Here is a 19,356-nt window from a genome sequence, read left to right on the forward strand (position 1 = left end):
TGGCGCCGCTGCCGGGGACTCGGCGTATTTGTTTAGTTTATGTACTTACCATCAGTGGTCATTAGGACTCAGTGATTAAGACGTGTTACTTATCGCTTCCGGTTGTGTTTCAGGTACTTTAGCGAGCGTTTATGCAAACACGTTCTCGTACTCACAAGAGGACTTTAGATACGGATGAGGAGACAGAATCAGTTTTTGATATTCCGAAGAAGATAGAATTTGAAGATTCGGATAACGAGAGTGAGCAGAAAGAACCAGTAATCGTGGGTGATCGTATAGTTCCGGCAGATCCAGCTCTTATGGACTTTTCTCGGCCTAAAATTGATGACATTCAGTCAAGCATCATGTATCCAGCTATTGAGGCCAATGACTTTAAAATCAAGCCGGGCACCATTCAGATGGTTTAGAATTCCGTTTCTTTCGGAGGTGCTGCGACTAAAGACCCCAACATGCACATCAGGAATTTTGTCGAGATTTGTAGTACTTTCAAATATAATGGTGTTACTGATGAGGCTATCAAGCTGAGGCTTTTCCCATTCTCTCTGAGGGATAAAGCTAAGGACTGGTTACATTCTGAATCAGCTGGGTCCATCACTACTTGGCAAGATCTTGCGCAAAAGTTTTTGGTAAAGTTCTATCCAATGGCAAAGACTGCAGCTATGAGGAGTGCTCTTACTCAGTTTGCGTAGCAACCAGCAAAATCTATGTGCGAAGCTTGGGAGCGCTACAAGGAGATGTTGAGGAAGTGTCCACATCATGGTATGCCTGACTGGATGGTGATCACTGGTTTCTATAATGGTTTGGGGGCCCAATCTCGGCCCATGCTCGATGCAGCAGCTGGAGGCGCCTTGTGGGCCAAAAGCTATACTGAAGCTTATAATCTTATTGAAACTATGGCTGCGAATGAGCATCAAAACCCAACTCAAAGGATGATGCTTGGGAAGGTAGCAGGTATTCTGGAAGTTGATGTAGCTACAGCTATTGCAGCGCAGCTCCAAGCGCTGTCTTTGAAGGTCGATTCTCTAGCCACCTATGGAGTCAATCAGATAGCTATGGTCTGTGAGCTTTGTGCAGGTTCTCATGCTACGGATTAGTGTTCTCTTTTCAATGAATTTGTTCAGTATGTGAACAATTATCAGCGACCGCAGCAACCTGTGCCAGCTACTTATCATCCTAACAACTAAATTCATCCCAATTTCAGCTAGAGCAATACTCAGAATACTGTTCAGCAACCATATCAGTAGCCTATAAGTAAGTAGTTTAATTCCCCTGGATTTCAGCAACCACAACATTATGCTCAAAGGCAATCATATCCTCAACAAGGAGGTACTGCTCCACCTTCTAGTGCTGATTTCGAGGAACTCAAGCTGTTGTGCAAAAGTCAGGCTGTTTCTATCAAGACCTTGGAAAATCAAATCGGTCAAATAGCCAATGCCTTGCTCAATCGTCAACCTGGCACACTTCCCAGCGATACTGATGTGTCGGGCAGGAAGGAAGCTAAGGAGCAAGTAAAGGCTGTTACCTTAAGGTCTGGAAAAATTGTTGATGCTGAAAAAACGAAGGACGGAGAAGCTGAAGTTGTGGATGAAGAAGAGAAGCAAAAGAAGAAAGCGGTGGAACCAAGGAAGATTACTGTTGAACACACTCTGCCTGAGGGTAATACAGGGGAGAAACAGCTCTATCATCTACCACCTTTCCCTAAGAGATTACCACAACAAAAGCTGGATAAGCAGTTCGGTAAGTTTCTGGAGGTGTTCAAGAAACTTCACATCAACATACCTTTCGCTGAGGCTCTGGAGCAAATGCCTAGTTATGTAAAATTTATGAAGAGTATTCTTTTAAGGAAGGTGAAACTGGATGACCTTGAGACCGTTGCTCTAACAGAAGAGTACAGTGTTGTACTGCAACAGAAATTACCTCCAAAGCTTAAAGATCCAGGTAGCTTCACCATTCCTTGCACCATTGGCAAGTTGTCTTTTGATAAATGCATGTGCGATTTGGGAGCAAGCATCAATCTGATGTCGTTGTCTATCTTCAAAAAATTGAATTTGCCTGATCTAAAGCCCACCTACATGTCTCTACAATTGGCTGATCGTTCTATTACATATCCATGAGGCATAGTGGAGGACGTGTTAGTAAAGGTGGATAAGCTCTTCTTCTCTGTAGACTTTGTTATTTTAGATTTCGAGAAAGATAAGAAGATTCCCATAATCTTGGGAAGATTTTCTTGGCTACAGGATGCACCTTGATTGATGTGTAGAAAGGTGAACTTACTATGAGGGTGCAGGATCAGGATGTGACATTCAATGTATTCAAAGCAATAAAATTCCCTACAGAAGACGAGGAGTGCTTAAAGGTGGATTTGATTGATTATGCGGTAACTTCAGAACTTGATCATATGCTAATGTCTGACGCATTAGAGAAAGCCTTAGTGGGGGGAGTTTGACAGTGATGATGAGGATGGCAATGAGCAACTACAATATCTAAATGCTTCTCCTTGGAGGCGAAATCTATACATGCCATTTGAATCTCTTGGTACTTCTGATCTCAAGAATGCTGAAGGAAAGCTCAAACCATCTATTGAGGAAACACCTCTTTGGAGCTTAAACCATTGCCTGAACACTTGAGGTATGCTTTTTTAGGTGATGCATCTACTTTACCTGTTATTATTGCATCTGACCTTTCAGGTAGCGAGGAGGACAAGCTCTTGAGGATCTTAAGAGAATTCAAATCGACTATCGGATGGACTATAGCAGATATCAAAAGGGATCAGCCCTTCGTATTGCATGCATAAAATTCTGCTAGAGGAAGGTAATAAGCCGACTGTTGAGCAACAGCGACGACTTAATCCTATCATGAAAGAAGTGGTGAAGAAATAAATTTTGAAGTGGCTGGATGCAGGAATCATATATCCTATTTCTGACAGTTCTTGGGTGAGCCCCATGTAATGTGTACCAAAGAAAGGAGGTATAACTGTGGTAACAAATGAGAAGAACGAGCTCATCCCCACTCGAACAATCACAAGATGGAGGGTATGCATGGATTACAGAAAGTTAAATAAGGCCACAAGAAAGGATCACCTCCCTCTTCCATTTATTGATCAAATGCTTGACAGGTTGGCCGGTCATGAGTATTATTAACTTCTGGATGGCTACTCGGGGTATAATCAGATTTGCATTGCACTAGAGGATCAAGAAAGGACTACCTTCACGTGTCCAATTGGCGCGTTCGCTTTTCGCAGAGTTTTGTTTGGCTTATGTGGCGCACCTGCCACTTTTCAGAGATGTATGATGGCTATATTCTCTGATATAATTGGAAATAATGTCGAAGTGTTCATGGATGACTTCTCCGTCTTTGGATATTCTTATGATGAATGTTTGAATAATCTTCGTGCGATGCTCAAAAGGTGTGTGGAAACTAATTTGGTGCTCAATTGGGAAAAATGTCACTTTATGGTGCGTGAAAGCATTATTCTTAGGCATAAGGTCTATAGCAAGGGTCTTGAGGTGGACAAAGCCAAGGTGGGGGTCATTGAAAATCTTCCACCACCTGTTTCTGTGAATGGAATCCGTAGTTTTCTTGGCCATACGGGTTTTTATCGGTGTTTCATTAAGGACTTCTCGAAGATATCTAAGCCATTATGCAACTTGCTTGAGAAGGATGTGCCTTTCAAATTTGATGATGAATGATTGGCAGCATTCGAGACTCTCAAGAAGAGTTTGATAACAGCATCGGTTATTACGGCACCTGATTGGACAGAGCCTTTTGAGATGATGTGTGATGCGAGTGATTATGCGGTGGGAGCAGTTCTTGGGCAGCGCAAGAATAATCTTTTTCATGTGGTCTACTATGCTAGTAAGACTCTAAATGGAGCTCAAATGAACTACACCACTACTGAGAAGGAGCTCTTGGCTATAGTCTTTGGTTTCGAAAAATTTCGATCTTATCTGCTTGGGACGAAGGTGACAGTATTCACTGATCATGCGGCCATTCACTATTTGGTTTCCAAGAATGATTCGAAGCCTAGACTTATTCGTTGGGTGCTCTTGCTACAGGAATTTGAGTTAGAAATCAAGGATCGAAAAGGTACTGAGAATCAAGTAGCTGACCATCTCTCTAGATTGGAGAATCCCGATTCTACTTTACATGATAAGACATTGATCAACGAATCTTTTCCGGATGAGCAGTTGTTCGCAGTTTAGGAGGAAGAGCCATGGTTCGCAGATATTGTGAACTATCTTGTCAGCAATATAATGCCTCCTAATATGAATACAACTCAAAAGAAGAAGTTTCTGCATGAGGTGAAGTGGTACATGTGGGATGAACCGCATTTGTTTAGACAAGGAGCTGACCAGATCATCAGGAGATGTATCCCATTCTGTGAGACGGAGGGGATATTACGAGACTGCCACTCCACAGTTTATGGTGGACATTATGGTGGTGAAAAGACATCAGCTCGTATTCTGCAAGCAGGTTTTTTCTGGACTACTTTGTTTAAGGATGCGCATCAGTTCGTTTTAAGGTGTGATCATTGCCAAATAGTGGGGAATCTTACGAGGAAGGATGAAATGTCGTTAAATGTGATGCTTGAAGTCGAGGTCTTTGATGTTTGGGGAATCGATTTCATGGGACCATTTGTCTCGTCCTGTAATAATCAGTACATCTTGCTGGCAGTCGATTATGTCTCAAAATGGGTAGAAGTCAAGGCTCTACCGACGAATGATGCAAAGGTAGTGTTGAATTTTTTTCATAAGCAGATTTTCACAAGGTTTGGAACGCCACGAGTAATCATAAGTGATGAGGGGTCACATTTCTGCAACCGTAAGTTCACTTCTATGATGCAGCGCTACAAGGTGAATCATCGTGTTGCTACTGCCTATCATCCGCAAACGAATGGTCAAGCGGAAGTGTCTAATAGAGAGAACAAGCGCATTCTAGAGAAAGTTGTTTGTCCGTCAAGGAAAGATTGGTCTTTAAAGCTCGATGAAGCTGTTTGGGCTTATTGAACAACTTACAAGACTCCACTTGGGATGTCCCCGTTTCAACTTGTTTATGGTAAGGGATGTCATTTACCTGCGGAGCTTGAGCATAAGGCTTATTGGGCGTTAAAGAAGTTGAACCTTGATCTAGATGCAGCTGGGAAGAAGCGAATGCTTCAGTTAAATGAACTTGATGAATTTCGACTCTAAGCGTACGAGAACAACAAAATGTACAAGGAAAAAGTGAAAAGTTGGCACGACAGGAAGCTACATCCCAAGTCATTTGTGCCGGGGCAGCAAGTTCTTTTATTCAACTCTCGTCTCCGACTTTTTCCTGGAAAGTTGAAATCAAGGTGGTCTGGACCTTTTATTATCAAAACTGTGTTTCCACATGGAGCGGTGGAGATTTTTGAGAATGATCCGGGCCAAGCATTCAAGGTTAATGGTTAGCGTTTGAAGCATTACTATGGGGACACGGCAAACCGGGAAGTGGTTAGTGCCGTTTTATTATCAACTTGAGCGAGGTACCCTACGTCAAGCTAATGACGAAAAAGAAGCGCTTCTTGGGAGGCAACCCATGATTTGTGACTATAGTAACCCTTAGAAGTTAGTAACCTATCCAAAACCACAAAAAAATCAGAAAAACCAGGGCAAGAAATTTTTTTTTCCAGAAGGCCCCTGGGCGCTCGCTCAGCTCTGTTGAGCGACCGCTCAGGACCCGTCTGCCTGAAATTTTTTTAGCCTATTAAAAATAAAAAAAAATCAGAAAAAATAAAAAATAAAAGCAAAACCCACTACCCACAAATCCTTTTCTCATAAACCCATATTTTTAACCCTCAACCCCACTCCTAATCAAATTTTAACCCTAATCTTTACCCTATATATACATACAACTATTCCATATACTCCCCCATACACTTTCAACTTTAAAACTTTCCCCCATATTCAAAATCACAAATCTTAAACACTTTTTCTCAGTTTCAATGGCACCCAAGAGACTATTGATAGCAACAGCGCTGTTCCTACTGCTGATTCTTCGAGGGGTACTGTTGCGAGACCTCGGTTGTTTGATAGGGCTGCTGAGGAGGAGTATACTAGGCTTCTAGGTAAGCCAATTTTGAAGGAGAGGGGATTCTTACCATCGGGGAGGGATGGTGAGTTGTTGCCGATGATTGCTGAAAAGGGTTGGATTTCTTTTTGTGAGTCGCCGGAGGCGATTCTGATGAGCGTGGTTCGCGAGTTCTATACGAACGCAGAGTCTGAAAAGAATGTGTAACACCCCCAAATCCGGGGTCGGGGATCCGGGTTGTCACGAGTTCCATTTCCCTTAATAACACCCAATCTTAATAAATAATCAACTACTCTGTACTGTGACCCCACAATAAATACACACACCACAAGTTATAGTCTCAGAGATGAATATCCAAAAATAATCACAAGTCATTTTATTCCAAAATTATATGCCATTACACCTTAAAAGGGTTTCTGAATAAATTTACATTTCTTTGCCATTATTACAATTCATAAATATACATAATCTGGTACATCAAAAGTTGAAAGCCTAGCCTATTGGTAGCTCCTACCTCAGCTACGGCGGCATCAACGCTTCCAGAAAACTGCGGAACGTTTCCTAACCGCTTGCGAATTGGAAGCTTGGTCTTGTTCATCTTTTCTATCTGTTGTTGTGTGATGAAAGAAGAAAGCAAGGGTGAGTAGCAAGCCCACCAAAATAATGTGTATATTGATTTACAATATGCGAGCCTTCTCATAGTACTCATGAAAGTCTTGGTCAAAAGAAATGAACCAAGTTTAATATCTTAATGCGATGAAGTCGCAAAATATTCAGTATATATACATATATTCTTTTCAAAATCTTGGAAGTCCTCTTCCATGTATAATATACACAAAGTTCCAGTTTATAACTGTATAAAAATATCGTTGCAAGGTGATCTCATATATCTAACCTCGTCTCAATGTTTTTCTGAAAGTCTTTGATATGCATAAGATAATCATTTACTAGATATAAGTTTAAAAGATGAAGTTATAAGATACTCCAATATACTTATATCTTTTCCGAATACTACTTGAACTACCACCGTTCAAGTTATAATTAGTTTCAAAAGTTCATCACACTGATGAGACTACAAGATAAGACTTGAATAGATTCAATCTTTGAAATATTTTGAAGGAAATGAAGTTATGATATACTTCATTAAGTCCCGATATATATATACACCTATATATATACATACGTTTCCTGAAAACCTCTGTCATGTAAAGTATGAACAGAATTTCAATATCCAATAAATTTGGAAAGGAAATAATTTTGGCATAAACCTGATATCTTGCTGATCAGGCAAAGATACCAATAAGTAACATTTTCTACTAGTAGATGGACTAATTCCCCACTGGTTATCACCCTGGTCGCAATAGGACCTTATACTGGACTGCCACTCAGCCACTTATGCATTTGATGGACTCCCACTGAGCCACTTACACTATCATGGACGCCCACTGAGCCCATATTGCTTATGTCGACTCGATAGATGGACTTACTTCCCGAACGTTGGGTAAGTAATCAATTCATTTACCAAAACTGCAACCTTGTTGCGAATATAAAATACACCACAGAGCCGGATCCCTCTGGTTTTGAGCGAGTATTTAAATCCCCTTTAAAAAGGAAGATCATAAATATAAAAATGAGTTTTGGGATCCGCTCTAACTTTTAAAAATCATTTTGAAGACTCGAAAACACTTTAAGGAGTGGTTGGAGCAATGCTGATTTAATAAAATAAATCAGTCCCAATGTATTTAGAAAATATCTGAATATTATTATTTAAATAATATTCCAATAAAGAATAATTGAGGTAGAAGTTGGAAAACTTATACTTGAAATGAATAGTAAATAATCAAAGATATACTTATACGAAAGTAATATCTTTATTTGAATAATCAAAAGTAAGTTTGATTATCGAACATTTTTCTTTAATAAAATAAAGAATATTAAATAATACGCGGAGTCATAATACCTCGAATGAATAGTATAAATAATATTTATTAAATAAATAAAGGAGTCATACATTCTCAAATGAATATCCAAATAATAATCATTAAATAATATAAACTGAGTCTTAAGCCCTCGAATGAATATTCGAAATAATATTCAATAAATAAATAAGCTGAGTCATAAGCCCTCGAATGAATATTCGAAATAATATTCATTAAATAATATAAAGTTATCGAATAAACCTTATTCGATTAATAGTTTTGAAAACTATAACCATATATATATATAAATATATATATATATATAATCTACTCGGGATCCTCGACTCCCGGTTTTAGAAAATATTTTCACCTTTAGGTCCCTATACTAAGGGTATATGCAAATTACCGCTATTCTCTAGCATAGGTATTATCAACTGAACCAACAGATATATATGGCAAGAATACGAAACAGGCATGCATACGTACCATATCACATGCTACAATATATCGCAAGAATTTGCTAATTTAACCATCATGCATCTATCACAAGATAATGCATATACAAGTGTATACATCACAACAACGGTATAACGGATAGAAAACTTGCCTGAGTGCTCCCGGATAGACTTAAGCTTAGAGTGGGTCCGATAACCTATGAACAACAACATAAGTCGGAATTAAACCCCGGTCGCTTAAGAAACTAGACTTTAACCATTCCTAAATACTCAAAACTAAAGCTAGGGTTTGGAGTTTATACCTTCTTGAAGCTTCTTAATCAATGAAAGATCCTTGGAATGCCCATGGAAGCCTTGATCTATGCTTAAGCTACCTTGAACTTTCATAAAAATCAAGAAAACCAAAGTTATTTCTTGAAGGTTACTATTCACCATCTTCTTCCTTAATTTATTGGAAGAGATTGTGAAGGAATTAGAAGTTTAAACTTATAGGATATCCATATCTATGTACAAGGAACCTTAGATAATTACCTTGTGATTTAACAATGCTTGGAACTTGATTTTTGATTTTTCTTCCTTTGAAAAAGAAGAAAAGCCGAGAGCAAGATGATGAGAATGAAATGATTTTGTGTTTTTTGATTTGTTTGGCTTAGCTTGGTTGTTTTTTGTTTTATTTTTGGTTAATTACCTTAATAACCTTATATTTGTGTGGTTATAAACCAACCACACCTCCTCCTTCCCTATGTCATGCTTGCATCACCTTATTGTGTCATCATCTCTTACTTGCCCTCTTCTCATTGGTTGGATGACCTCATCATCCCTAACCTCCTTGATTAACCTCCTAATTGTTTGCCTAATGACCGCTGATCTGTTATACGGTTCGCTTAACTTTCGTTTTCGTTTATCGTTTGAGTGATCATACCCGGGATCTTATTACTTGGGTTTCCTTAACCTTTCTCAATACCTTATAATCCTTTTATGATCCTCTCTTATAATCCTTTAATTTAAATCCTTTTTATCCTGTTACCTTATACTCAATTCTTTCCGTATCTAGTGGATTTCCGGGAAAAATCAAAGTGTTCGGAATTGGATTTTGACGATCTTTACATAGACTTATATAACATATAGAGTACTAATAGAATCTCAGAATATCCATAACAGAACCCCTACATAGTGTGGCATGAAAATTTTTCTCATTCAGCATAATCTGCAAAATCACTACTCATAAGGGTTTCAAAAATTTCCAAAAATTGGGGTTATTACAGAATGGGTTTTCTGTTGTGCGTGGGCTAACGGTGGATTATCATCCTGAGGCGATTCGCCGTGTGATTGGGCAGCGACAGCGGAAGCCCACAGAGGAGAATTGGAATGAGAAGACTGCCGAAGATTTTGACTTGGATTTGATTTGTGCTACTCTCTGTCGGCCAGGCACGGTGTGGAAGTTCAAGACTGGATCTAATGAGTATCGTTCTTTTCCGGCGATTGCGATGAATAGGTATGCCCGTGCATGGAATGCCTTTATTTGTGCTAATATTCTGCCTACTTCACATGCATATGAGATTACAGTTGAGCGAGCACAGTTGTTATGGGGTATTTTGAATGAGGAGTATTATGTGGACCTTGGTGAGTTCATCTACCAAGGAATTCTGAAGTTTTTGAGGGGAGCGAAGCACATGAACATCCCTTATGCATCTACTGTCATGAAGCTATGCCGAGTAGTGGGAGTTCATTGGCCTTCTCACGAGCAGTTGCAGATGTCGGCCGCTCCTATTGATTCAGGGATGCTGAACGCGATGCAGGGTGGAGAGCCCGAGGAGCATTGGTTGGGTTATCGTCTTCCAGGAGGACGTCCAGCAGCTGGTGCTACCATGGCTAGGCTGAGTCGTGATGAGGCGGGTTCTTCTAGAGCTCAGGAGGGAGCTCAAGTGCCATAGCAATCTCAAACAATCCTGTTCAGCACTCTAGGACCAAACACATTAATATAAGGCATCATTTCATAAGAGAGCATATAATGAATGTTATTATGGAACTTCATTATGTTCCCACAACGGATCAAATTACAGACATTTTCACAAATCCACTTGATAAAGTTACTTTCAACAAGTTGGTTAGTGAACTTGGCATGTTGAATTTGTCCAATGAATTGGACATCAACAAATGTAATTTGACGCTGGTCAACTTTACTACCCCTATGATGATGCTTTGAGAGGAATGTAAGTTTACATATCTATTTTCATCATATTTATCCATGTTCGTAAAGTTGTTTGAAGCTAACTAATTACCATACGTTACATGTTATAGGCTAGTGGTAAGTAAGCCAAAGTTTTTGAAGCAATATATGAGTTATTTGAATGTTTACATGATATATATTTTTCTTTGATGCAAACAATCATAATATTGATATTTATATTAACGCACACACACATATCTTGATCCTATTGCACTCTGATTTAAGATTGATAAGTGGCATTTTATACCACTTAGAACGTCTTATAATGGCTTCAATTGATGTCTTCAAATCAAGTATTTTGTGTATTTGATGCGTTTTTCTAGTGTTTGTGCATTTCAGGGTATTACTTGCATTTGTGGAGAGATTTCATCAGGAATAGGCATTAATATGTGCTTGGCATTGCAAGTGGGAAGTTAGGAGCAGAACGCAGCAGAGAACGGGAGCAAAATAATTAAATTTCCAGAAAGGTGCCGGGCAGCCGCTCAGGGGCGCGAATTAAAAAACTATTTTTTTAGAGTTCTTGTTCTGCTGGACTTTCGACTTCTTAGATGGTTGGGTTTTGTGGGGCTTCTATATAAGTAGTTTTCAGAGACGTTTCACGTGTGTTGAATCGTGGTATTAATCAAGGAGCAAGGAGATAAGGAAGAAGACCGTTTTAGCACATCGCAACGAAGAGGAAGCATAGTTCTTGTGATTCTTTTATTCGTTGTATCAGTGGATGCTAGTTTTCTTTACTTTGAACCTTATTACTCTTGTGACATACTCTGGTTTAATATAAGTAGTTTTATTAATTATTCTCGTGTGTTATTATCATGTTTTCATATAAACCCATGGTGACGATGATTTCTATCATGGGCTAATCGTGATCATGGGGTCGTAACAGATTTGCTATGGAATTCTTTAGTTAGATGTTTAATACCTTAGTGTTTGATGATTTTATGATATCTAGTATTGGTTGTGCTTATTCGTCTTATGTGCGTCGTGAACATATAAGATAGGGTGTTAATCTCTTGTGAAGCGACAGTGGATCTTAAGATTTAGAACTTGCCATGCTAGCATAGGTTCATGTATTTGTATACATGATTAGTGGGTAACTCTAACCGTTTCACTTGCCCTGTGTAATCATCAGGAATAACTTGTGCTTAAATCGTTATGTTGTCAAATTCTGTAGACATATAGGGTCTCAACATAATTGATGTCTATTCAACTTCTATCTCAATTGTGGATGTTTGGTAGAATGGTATTAGTACAACGGAATTTGGCTTTTATCAGTTTAGTGTTGTTCGATTAATATCATCACTGTTACATGCTAAGGGTAATAACAATAACTATTGAAGGAAGTGGTAATGAAGTTATGATCTCATGTGTGTTTAATATTGTTAATTCAAGTGTCTGTTAAGTGTTTAATTCTCGTAGTTAATTATAGTTAATAATTAGTTAATCAATCTAAGTGTTATTGCCTTGACATTGAGAAGTAATCATACATTGGTGAGTAAGTGTTAATTGAGCATAATTAATCTGAGTCTCTGTGGGAATGAACTAGAAAGTATTCTATATTACTTACGAATGCGTATACTTACGTGTATTATTAGCGTGTGTTGCCGCCCTAACAAAGATCCTGTGTGATTAGATCTTGTACTCTGATTTTAGATAATGTCATAACTCTATTTAATATGATAAGATCTTATGTGATTAGATAATGTATGAATCTAATTCTAGATTCTGGGTAACCTTGATAGTAGATTCATGGGTTACTCTAATTCTCTGTTTATCTCATGCTATAATAAATGTGTAGCATAACCAGTGATAGTTGTGAGAGTTGATTATGTCAGGAGTGGTATATAATTGGTTCAGTCTTGTTGTGACTAATCAATTGGTGCAGACTTGTTAAATGTACTCTTGGCATAAATATTTGTTTTTATGACTTGAATGTTGATCTTATTGGACCTAACAATCTTGCACTGTTAACTCTGATGATCTTGCTATGCTTAATCTCTGACCTGGATATTAGATCCTGGTATATTTATAAAACTCTGATTACTTTATGCAATTCTTATAGTTTAAAACAGCTTTCATAACCCCCTCTCTATAGTATTATCTATATTGGATTAACATGAACTATTTTGAGCTAATGAAATTTGATTGAATAGTATTGTCAAAAGAATCAGAAAGCATGGTCATCCGAGATAGTCTTCATGAATCCATGTGGTGGTAAGTAAAGATAAAATTTTTATGGACCTAAAATCACTCTGTTACTAATCATTAAATTCCCTGATGTTTTATTTCAGATGTTTGTGACCTTTAACACCCTCGGTGGTTTTAGGAACTGATTATGAGCCTATCAAACCTCATAGATTCTAACCCAAGTCATTAGAACTAAACACTTCTCAAATAGTATTCCTTTACCTTACTCTGATATATCCCTCATATTTTGCTCTGATACAATTAATTTTCTTGAGATATCAACTTGGTGGTCAGACAAAATTACCACTTGGTATTGAAGTTGTGTTGAGAATGAGGGAGATAGTGCCAAGAAGCACCACATAAGGAAGGGAAAGTCAACCCTACAACTCTGTGTCTCACAAAAAAGTGGAGTATCTATAACTTGAGACATCTGTAAGCCCATCTGTATTCTCTCATAAGAATATAGAGCTGAAAAGGCATATAAACTGTTACTTAGTGCATTCTTCTAACAGAATGTTATCTATTGAAATTTGCGTGTCATCTTAGACATCTGAATGAGAGTCACTACCTCTTGATTTAAATAATTCCAATGCACATATGAGATTTACACACACAAGGAAGGTACTGATGTATCAATTATTGTTAAACCATATCAAGGTCACTAACAATGGTTGAATCCTTGATCATGTTTCTGTTTATTATCTCTGATATTGAATGAGAACTTATGATCCTGGATTGTTAACTCTAAAAATTCTTCACAGACTTCAGAAGAAATCTTTGATCTCTAATGGCATATCATTGGTCATTGATTATCTTCCCAGAATTCAAATCTGGAAATGATTTTGACATAGTCAAAATTGTAACTTGTAAATGAGGACTCAGATATATCATCGAGTTTATAAGGTATACTTCTTCATGGAAGTTGAGGGATATTAGGAATTCTGCCACTTAAAAGAATCCTAATTTCCCCTCTCAAAAGGAACATTTTCTGAATCTCTTGACTGTGAGTTCTGAGAGTTTCCATCCTTGAATGTGGAAGACGATTTTTCTATGAAAATGATTTTCTTGCAGGTAGACTTGGATGTTTAGAGCTCTGAGTGAGTGACACACTGTGAGACTGAGTGACAAATACTTGAGTGGAGAGTGGAGTAAAACACATTATGAGATCAGTAAACAGAAATCACACACTTGCACTATGTGGAAATGGTTACCAACAATAATCTCTTCACTTGGTTGTTTAATACTAAGTTTCTATTTTGATACATTTTGAAGGATTACTCAACTAAGGGGGGAGATTATGGAGAGATTATAAAGATTCAAAAGTTTTTCTGATACTAAGAAGGGGAGTTTCTAACTTTATTGTACTGAGGAGGGGATTCTTCATCTTAGGGGGGGGGGGAGATTGTTGGTTCTGAGGTTCTGAGTTCTATATTGTTGTCTATGTGCTGTATAGGAAGATCTGAAGATTGAAGATAAAATTTGGAAGTCATATTTATCTGCAAGTTTACATAAGGGAGAGAAGAATATATTCTCTGCTGAAGATGAAGGTTTATAAAAGATGCAAAAGGTATAAGATAGTATTATTTTCAAGTCGAGAGATGAATGTTGAAAGCTGATTGAAGACGCTTGGTTATGGTTAGTTGAGTTATCCACCAAACTGTGGCTTCTCCGTTATTATTTGACCGTCATGTGTAACAGTCAAATAGGGGGAGATTGTTGAGCAAGATTGAAGCTGAATATATAACTCAACAATTCTGGTTTAGATAACTAAACATAGAACAAAGGACTTGAAATAATCTATATTTCACTAGAATCAGTACAGATTGTTTATTGGGTATATACATGATGATTTCAGTAACTATAGTGAAGAAGACGTCAAGAAAGATCCATATGAAGTTTATTAACATGTTGAGGCAACGAAGGAATAAGGTTGAAGTGATTCGAATCAGTTATCAGGATCAGTGTGAAGACCTCAAGGATTTTATGTGAAGTTAAGTGTATCTGGTAGAAGACTTGACAATGTTTTGAGAAGATTATAGTACGAAGGCCTGAGAGCGGAACTAGTCACCTGTGAAACAGACCATTGCACTAGGTGTCAGTGATTCGTGAAAGGAAACTAAGTACTATCATTAGGAAGATTGTTAAGTGAGGATTCGTATCTGAATATGCATGTTATATAATTTATACGAAGACTCAAGAGAGAAGACTTGAAGACATGACAACTTAAGAATTGTAATGCTCTACAGAAACTAAGTCAAAGTGATCACTACCTTGTAGTAGGAGTCACCATGGCCAGTCTATTGATTATCAGAAGTAATAGCCTTGAAAAATAGTTCAATATCACAGTACAAGAATTGGTCTTGACTTAGTAGGAGCATTTGGGAAGAAACTAGAGCAGAAAGTGTCTCCAAAAGTGTATGTTTATAACTCTTGATAGCAACTTAGAATTATTTCCATGTCAAAATAATTATAAGGCACTAAGTGATTCATACAAGGCCTACAAGGAGCATATTACTCTCCATCTAGAAGATTTGGAAAGGAAATTTTCTCCCATATGATCATGGCCCACAAATTTCATTCCCAAGGTTTCAAAGAAAGCATAAACTCGCCACTTAGCCTTTCTATAGGTGTGGGAGTCGCAAGTTGGAAACGAAACTAAGTACCAAGGCTTTCTTTGGTTCTCCTAGTCACAACCTAGCTTACCAAGGACCTCCTATGTGCAACTCATTATATTTTCTAAGGCCTAACCTTTTTGGATGCATGTACTCACAAGTTAGCTATCATACGCTTCCTTGTGCTCGCCACTTAACTATACTAGCTAGTATTGTAATATATGGGAAAATTATGTGAATATTTTAGTGTTAAATGAATTAATATTATGTGTTTTATAAATTTAAAGTGATTATTGCCATGATATTAAATGTTATAGCTGTTATTTGTGTGTTCTCGTGACCAGAAAATTTTTCGAGTCAGTAATATGTGTTTAAACTGCATTTATATGAATCAATCTGTAATCGGGACTCGTATTTATTAGCGTCTTTATCGAAGTACTCGTTTTATCTAGTTTTATGTGTGTTTGAATGTTATTTTATATGTTTTAGGGGTTTTCTATTAATTTAGGAGCCGATTCGGTTTTTCAAAAATCAACGGACCAGGACCCCACCGGGATGTTAAAACCCACAAAATTTGTATTCGTACTTTTATAAAATTAAAGATTCCTCAAATAGTTCGTGTTTTCGTATTTTTGGATTATTCATAATTTTCGGGGAATTTTGGTATAAATGTTGTTTTTATTTACAAATAATATTTAATACTACTTTCCCGTAAATTATTATGTCAGGGCTTGTTATTTTTAAGTACGAGATAAAAGATTACCGATTTGTGATTTATTAGGATTAATTACGCGTGTATAAGTAACCTTCATGTTTATATATATATATATATATATATATATATATATATATATATAAATAATAAATAAGCAGATAAGGTCGGTTTCTTCTTCTATTTCATTTATCTGATTAGAAGAATTCGAGAACCCAGTTTCCAAAGATCAATTCAAAGAAGGAGATTTATCAGTTCATTTGCAGCAATCAACATATCAAATTAAAGCCCTGATCGAGACGATCATTTTGATATCGAGTTCATCGATTAAGGTCGAGTATTTCGCATAATCGATTGTTCTTCAAATTCTTAAAATTTGGAACTTTCATGTTCTTTGATTTTGAGATGATTTTGTTGCCAAGTTAAGTATCTTGATAGCCCCTAGAATCGAATCATGTTTTCGTTGGTATCATTCGACTGCAAAACCTACTAAGTCGAGTTAATTTTATAAAGTTTCAATTTTGTTCTTCAATTACTTAGTTTATGATTGATTTTTGGTAAGTTTAGATGTTTGTATTGAATTGTATTTATCCCGGGCATTAGTTTGATAGGTGATTTGTAGAGATTTGGTTGTGTTTTTGTAAAAATCGGAAATTGTCCTATTTTTCAAATCAATTTTATGTTCTTATGAGTGATTGTTAGGAGATATGCATATAGGGAATAGATTATACATAGCGTAACTTCATTTTCATATGTACTACGTTGAATTTGGTTCCGTTTTCTGAAAATCTGAGTTTTTCGTCGGAGTTGGGTTAAGTTCGCCGGGTTTTTGAAGATATCGTCGAAATCAACGATTCATGTGTCAATTATTGTGGTTATTGCTTCAATGAGACTTCTGGGGTGTTGCTTGTCGGGTTTGAACTGAGAATCGGGAAGAATCCAGCCATTTTCGGCCAGAACAGGGCTCACTGGAATCGGTAGAACCCCGCCGGAAACTGGGTTATTTCTAGAATCTGGTCGGTGTTCATACCCGACCTGGACCTGTTCTTGGCAACCCGGTTGGGTGATCCGAGTTTGATCCATCCAAACCCAAACCCCTTTTCTCAAAACTGTTTGTGGAGTTTTCTGTTTATAAAAAATTCAAAATTCTTTCTTTTATTTTCAAAATCATTTCTTTTAATCTCAAAAACCATTTAATTATTATCTTAAAATTCTAAAAATTATTTACTTAATTATTTTAAATTCCTAAAATTATTTTCTTTTATTATTTTCAAAAATCCAATTTAATTTAATTATTTATAATTTATTTTAGTTAAGTATTTATGAATTTAATTAATTGATTAATTCATTTAATCAATCAATTATATTTATAAATAGTTAAATAAATGTAAATTATTTATAATTAATTCAAATAATTCTCAAAAATTATTTTTAAACTTTTAAAAATTATATTTTGGCATTTAAAAATCAATTAATATTATTATTAATTGATTTATTCCTATTTATTCTATTTTTATTCGTAACAATTAAACCGTTCGTCCGTTTAATACGAAACGAACGCGTGCAGGCTCAGAAAAACATTACGCTTTCAATAAAAATACTTTCGAGTCCTAATTTCTTTTGTATTGCAATATCATATGATTTGATAGTCCTTCTGAGTCGGTATCTGATCGGTAAACACTATTATTGACCTGATTTCAATTCTGAACGTACTGAGACATATCTTATGACGATCTGATTTATGTGTTACATGAAATATGTGATTACGTGTTATATGAATAACATGATTATGTGATATGTGATACGCATGCTATCTGTTTATAATTTTAAAATTCCATGATTAGTTATAAACGATCGAGTATATTTCAAGACGTATAGTTACGTCAATTGAGTTTGGTTTTGTTAATTAAGATAGTCCTTTTGGTTATAGAATCGAATAGCAAGGAGTGTAGTCAAGTATTAGACGGAGTCAGTAGCCAGCAGTCGTAAGACAGAGTTATAGTAAGGAGTTATCGAGCATACCAGGCAAGTATCCTTTCCTTCATTTATTGTTCAAGTGATATTGTCATAAATCCTATTGTGTAAATATTCCTCAGTTTTCTTGTGTATAATTGCAAATACCTATACATTCACTTATTGTTCAAGTGACACTTACTCTAAACTCTATTATATAAGTTTCTATACTCTTCTAAGTTCAGAATAGTTAAATATTTTATATTTCACTACAAATTACTCTATATAGTGGAACATTGAATTAAGATTAGCGAATAACTAATTGTTCTAGTTATTTCACCATCGGTTGTTGAGAAAGCTCTGGACCATGAGAAATAGAGAGTTATATTGTTAAGGATGTCGTTTGATTCGACTCATTTGATCAAATTGTTTTATGGATTGGATGAATGCGTAAGTGACCGGGACGGATGGTCCAGCGGAGGGCTATGCATCATATGAAATATAATGATATAATTTATGCCACATGCAGATATATTGCCTTTTTATTTGAGTACTCGTGTTTTGGGACATATTTTTACAAATCATGATCCAGCACACGGGCTGATCAGCATGTGATAGTACATCCGTCGGAGTTAGACTCCAATCTAAAAATTATCTTTCATTGCTGATAGCTTGTTTAACTTTCATTATTTATCAAATATCACAGGTTTTACTCTGTTATTCAATTATTGTCAAAATGTGGTTTATCATTTCATGCACTTTATACTGCTTGCTGAGCATTTCTTTCGCTCATACTTTTTATTATTCTAATCTTTCAGGTAAGCCAGAGCAAGCTTGAGTTCCAGGTTTAATCAGAAGTCGAGTGCTTATAGATAATTGGTGTATTTTCAGGTAGACTATTTTGGGACGCTTGACTAGTCTAGAGGTTTGTAATAAAATTTGAATAATCTGTAAAACTAAGGTGACTTATAAGTTGTAATATCATTTGGTTGGTTTTAGTGCCTGTTCCATACTATAACCTGTGATCGATCCAGTTGCATGCAAGGGTTATATTTATTATTGTATTCCGCTATTTATATTATATTATGGTTTATCGGTTAGTGACCCCCAAATCTAGACCCCGGGTTAGGAGAGTGTCACAAGTATGAAATCGCAACTCAGCTTAGAAACACAAGGAAGAAGTCTCCTAGAGGGTAGTGGTCGCAAGGTAGGTTCAAGAAGACATCTTTTACTCGCAACTTAG

This window comes from Apium graveolens, chromosome 2 (assembly GCF_009905375.1).
Source record: "Apium graveolens cultivar Ventura chromosome 2, ASM990537v1, whole genome shotgun sequence".
In the NCBI taxonomy this organism is placed as follows: domain Eukaryota; kingdom Viridiplantae; phylum Streptophyta; class Magnoliopsida; order Apiales; family Apiaceae; genus Apium; species Apium graveolens.